Consider the following 6,035-nt stretch of genomic DNA (forward strand, 5'->3'; position numbering starts at 1 on the left):
GTATCTGCACACATTCATGAGGATTTCTCAACGCATTTCTCGGTATAATTAGGGAGAAATCCGAGTAATTAAAGATTAAATTGAGATCAGAGCGAGAATATTGTTCACGGCACTCTCGTTGCAAAAAAAAAACCATCACGCTATAGTGTGTTCTCGTATATTATTTCTGTTCGCTTTTTGGGTCGGAAAAATCAAGAAGCACCCGCTGAAATAGGATAAGGAAGGGGAAGAGGAGGAAACGAATGAATTCTAATTATATCAAAAAGAAATAAAGGAGGATTTACTGGAAGAGGAAGGGGAGGAGATGTATGAATGGATGCTAGGTTTATAAGGATTGCGAAGCCATAAAAAAACGCAAACGATAGCCATCGTTGAAAAACATGTTACCGTTTCCCGACCGTAACCGTAAACGTAATCAGAAAATAATCAAAAGAATGATTTCAATTAGAAAAAAAAGGAAAACAATCCACTAGAATTGTTGAACGTATGGTAAGGGAATATGTGGTCACTGATTGATGAAAAAATAATGAGAAACGAAGCGAAACTGCCAACTCAAACACCGTTTCGTCAATAAAACTTATCTCTGTACTATTGTTTTGTAATGTCATGCCTCGGAGTATCAAGTAATGAATAAAATCCTTAAAGCGGGTACGTATTACCTCAAAAAGCACTCAGATGCAGATAAGATACTGATATCATTTTGTTTCAAAGTGTTCAAATGGCAAAAAGCAAAAATCGAAAAAAAGAGAAGAAAAAGTTACACGATCAGGTTAACAATCCTCATACTAATACTCACTAAAACTCCCAAATGGATAAGCGGAGACTTAAATGGTTTCTGGTGAACAACGAAAACAACAACAGCAAATAAATAGACTCATTTGAAACTTACAGAAGCAGGTTCAATACGAATTTATTGCTATGATGCTAGGAATTCTTCGCTATAGGTGGAAGAACTGTGGAGCTATGAAGGGAGAAGTGCGGTGGAAGGTTAGGCAAGGTCAACGAGATTGATAGATTTGTGCGCGAGACCACATACATCGTCAGTTACCCCTAGGGCATTCAAAGACGGAAAATTGAGCGTTTCATACGCCACTACGTCGCAAAGTTGTTGTCCTCCCATTAACACGTTGACAACAATCTCCGAGGTAGGACACTTTTTTCTTGATTTTATTTGAGACAATATCTGTTGGTCTTGGGGACAGCAGGATAAGAATACTTCATGAGGAGTTATCAAATGTTTGATTTGTTCTGTAATCTGCTTGCGGCGACGATCAAGTCGGACATTCGGCATTCGGGCAAAAGTTCACGTGTGGTCCCATCCGGCTGATACGCAGAAACTCGCTTGGTCGTCCTTGTGTTAAATAACGCTGTTTAATTCAGTTGTGTAGATCAAAGTCCGAGGAATAGTTCTGGGACAGGGGCAATGGAGGCGTCTACCGAGTGGAGGAGAGTATAATATTTATCTTTCATACCAGTCTGAATGTCCGGCTAAAGCCGGACTTCGGACTTTTTTGTGGTGTTCTCTTCGCTCTCCTTCCTTGATCAGTTAATCAAAATTAATCAAGAACTAGTGGCAGTGACATTTTCTGTAGAATTAGGATTCTGTTTTTCTCACAATGTTTTCTTCCTTCTTTTTACTATAAATAAAGACGAAATATTCCATAGTTTTCTTCCTAAACGCGACAGTTCTAAATTTTGGGAATAGTCCAACTTTAGCTTCTAACACTCCTTCGATTCCAATACAATATAGACACAATTTCGTCCAAGGAAACAGACGCACGGAGGAGTTCGTAGAAGTGAAAAGCAACACGCGCAGTGGGGACGGGTATAAAACGGTTGCAACGTCCCATTTACCTTTTGCGACATACACACGAAGTTAAGGATAAAGGATAAAGTTTCTGGCGTTAATCAATCCGCTTGGGATGCGCCCCCACGTTCACTTCAATTCAGAATCGTTTGAGGTTAACGAACGTGTATCTGGCCTATACAATGACTTGCAGTGGCTAGCCGATGTGTCAAGTCAGTGTTTTTATCCTCCCAGACAAGTCTGGGACCAATTTACCGACCCCGGAGGGATGAAAGGCTTGGTGAGCACTAGGATTCGAACCTCCGATCGATTGTGCAGTAAGCGGAACCTCTAACCGCTACACTACACCCGCCCCACACACGAAGTTACTGAGCGATAATACTGCGTTATGGCAGAACAGTTCTACGCCGTTGCACTCGTCGCACCCCATTTCATAGCTATCTGGCGCCGGCGCACCGATCCGACGTCATTGGACCCGCATCTCCTCCTTTAACCACTCTACTACGCCGGGGCACCAATCCGACGCCGCGGGACTAGTCCCATCCCATTTTGTAGCTTTCTGGCGTCGGCGCACCAACTCGGCGCCGTAGCACCTCCTTTTTCGAATTCCGTGACACATACACGTACACACACACAGACTAAGCCCATGTTATATAGCATGATCATGATATATCCACATTATCATCCATGATTATTCACATTCTTGTTATTTTAGTGCTTATAATTACATGGGATGAAGAAGTTTCGTTTAACTTGATTTTGACAACTAAAACATTTTCAATATGTTTCAAATGTAAAATAAATGAAATAACAAGCCCTAAATTTAATGGATAGTAACATATTAATACATATGTGGACGTATCAGACATTTCGAGCGTAATAAGTATGGAATATTATTATTTGTTAATAGGATGATCCAGTACATAGTGGAGAATGGGGATAAGAATAAAATAGAATAGGATTAGAGTAAAAATAAAAAGTGCTCCTAGTAGAAGAAGATGTTAGCTGATCAAGAATAAAGTTCTGTTGAAGATTACGAGAGGTCTGCAGAACACATCCGTTCGTTTCGTTCTAGCCGTGAGCATCATTTTTCTTCTATGGACTTGAGAACGCCGAGCCCTCACTTCAAGAAAACCATCTTTGGATTGGATCAACAGCGAGTTATGTATGACATTTCGTAAAGTGCAGCGCTTCGCAGAATGCACCGCTGAAAAAAAAGAGCGGGAGCATTTTTTTCGCTATGCAAAGACCGCAGTTTGAACACCTTGTGCCTATCTCCTGTTTTCATTCTTTTGTTCCGGAAAGAGAAGAGAATTTATTGGAATTTTTAGGGCTCCTCCAGTTAATTTCTGCATTTTATTTCTGTACGTTATTTTCTTTGCCTTCTGCTTCGGTAAACTCTGGAAACAGTAAACAAAAAAGAAAACAAAAACAGAAAATTTGGTCTGTATAGTGGAAGAATGCTGGATCTAGAGAAGACTAGGGCCAACTACAGTTCTCAATATTGCCTATTATAAGCTATGCATATATAAATATCTTGTAAATAACCTTTATGGATGAGCAACCAGAATGAATGCAATAATGACATTTCTTTTCTCAGGGGTTTATTTAGCTATTCTAGTTGAAAAAGTCGTGAAGAAATCATTTTAAGAGCCTCTTCAGCACTAATTTGAATTCTTGCGAATAGTTGCGGAAGGCATATGAAATTTTCGCTTCCGAATGATCTCAGCGATCGATCGTTGGGCCTGAATTCCTAAGATTTGAATTAATTGGAACACTTGGCTGGATGAATATGTAGAAGGAAATGAATACCATCGTGGAATGCATTTTTCCAGAATATTATTGAATAGAATTTGATTATTCTACGTTAGACTGACGAGGTTTCGTTTTTTCGAGCGCAAAATCGAAGAAAGTTGGGAATATGAGTTTTTTTTTTGTGGAAAACGTAATATTTTAACAGTGAAGGAGTTGTTCAAAATGCAAACTAATAAAATAACTGAGTGAAGAGAGGCGATAGCAAGAAATATGTAGTTGTTGGACTGAAGCGAGGAATACCCCTAAAGTAGTATGGTGCGGAGGGGAGGGGGGAAGCCAGCAAAATCTTAAACAATACACGAATAGCGGCATCTCAATGCTTTGCACAGCTACTTACAGTCGTTATGAGGAACCACAAGAAACTATGAGCACAGACGCCGAAGGTAAATATGGATCTCGGCTCAGCGGCAGGAGTCGCAGCGAGCAAAACAGCAGAAGTCTCTACGAGTGTGTGTGCGGAAATCGGGTGCACATCCCGCGGAAGTTGGTCGATGTTCTGGTGTGGCCCCCTTAGTTACGCAATGATTCATCGAACGGACCCTTGCATCTTCTTCAGCAGAGAAGTAGGCGGCATCTTCACATACATCCATGGAAAAAGGGCAGGCTTACAAGATCATTGTGGTGACTCAAAAAGTGAATCTCTATTCAACTCTCCAATATTCAGACTTGAAGAAGATCGAGTTGTGACATCCTCACTGGATCAGCAGTGACTGAGCTACAGAAAATTCACGCAATTACTTAAAAGCGTTTTTGCTAGCGGTTACACCTTTCCACTCTTTTTTTAAAATGAAATGGAAAAATTATGTTTCCATGGTTTTTGCCTCAAAGCTCATAAATTCCCAGCTTCTCACAATTTCTTGCGGAAATTTGCCTAAAATTTGCAATTAAAATTGGCAGATATCTTCCGTTCTTAAATCCCAAAAATCACATGGGAATTTAAAAGGAATCTTCTCATTTCTAGGAATCACACGATAAAACGACAAGAAAGAAAAGTACAAGGACCACCGTAATTCTTTGCCAGAAGATGAAAAGATCGAGCAGCAGAGCTCGAAATGAGCTACGTAGATAGATCTCTTCATCTCAAATCGAGTGAGAGCCACATCTATTTATGTAGAGAAATGAAAAGTTATGAAGAAAAAACGGAAAAAAGTAACTAGTAAATTGGCCCATTTATCAAACCAGTGTTTTTATCCTCCTAGACAAGAAAGATGCCAATTTGCCGACCCAGGAGAGATGAAAGGCCTGGTTGGGTTTAGGACGGGATCGAACCTCCGATAGATTACATTGCAGTCGCAGTGTAACCTCTTACCGAATGCGCTACACCGCCCTCGTCAAAAAATAAGCCTACAAATTAGAAACTTGTTGAAAAAAAACTTGAAACTTCAATCTCTTTTTTGACTGGGAATGTCAGTCTTTTAAGCAGATTGAAAAGTGCCACTTCCGGTTGTAAATTTTCTTCTTGAAATATTGCTTAGATGTTCGGGGCGTAAGATAACAATAAGGATTTTTTGGAACAACTCGAGTGAAACCAGATCTTCTCAAGTGATGTCAACAGTCAACCTATACAGCATACACTGCTTGTGTTCGTATGCATTCGCATCCAATGTTCTACTATGTACTGGTGCTCTTGTTTATGTTTATTCAACACTTGGAATTAACTAGTATGACCTCGAAGTTTCACCACAAAAAAACCTTTATTGATAATCGGTGGAAAGAATAGATGATTCTGGAAAGGTTTATTGTGTTTACATTTAAGCAAAAGAAATGTTATTAGTGAGAACCAGGCATTAAAATAATTTCATATAAAACGATCACATCAGAAGATTGCCGAAGTGTGCCGAATGATTCTAGTCCATAGGCGAACGTTGCCAAAGCCGACACACATCCCACTTTTTCAATCGTAGAAATCCAGTTGGGACTGTCGGAAGAAAGGCTTTCCTCGAAAGAATCGAGATTCATTGCCACAGTCGTGTAGACGGACACATCAACTCATCTACTGTTTTACTTTCGAAGCAGTAGCTCTTCTCAAATATCATAGAAGGCGTTTAAAGTTTTCGCTCTGCCCATCTTTATCACATTTTCAATGGATGCTTCTGCTGGTAGCCTATATACGCTGTGGTTTCAAATTATCACCGTGTTTCAAATTATCACCGAGTCGTTCTCATTTTGGTAGCTTCCAGTACTAATTTCCTTAATTCCATGGCGTTTCCGTTTTTTTTTGACTTCACTCAGTGTAGTTGTACTTTTTGACTTCAATGATATCTTACGTCACAGCAAAATTTTTTACAATAGTAATCAACAGAGGCAGAAAGTTCGATCAACAAATTTGAATAAGTGAGAAATCAGCCGAAGTTAACCGATTGGACAATATAGCAAAATACACATCCTAGACAATTCTTTTTCCTAGTCTCGA

This window comes from Necator americanus, chromosome IV (assembly GCF_031761385.1).
Source record: "Necator americanus strain Aroian chromosome IV, whole genome shotgun sequence".
Taxonomy (NCBI): domain Eukaryota; kingdom Metazoa; phylum Nematoda; class Chromadorea; order Rhabditida; family Ancylostomatidae; genus Necator; species Necator americanus.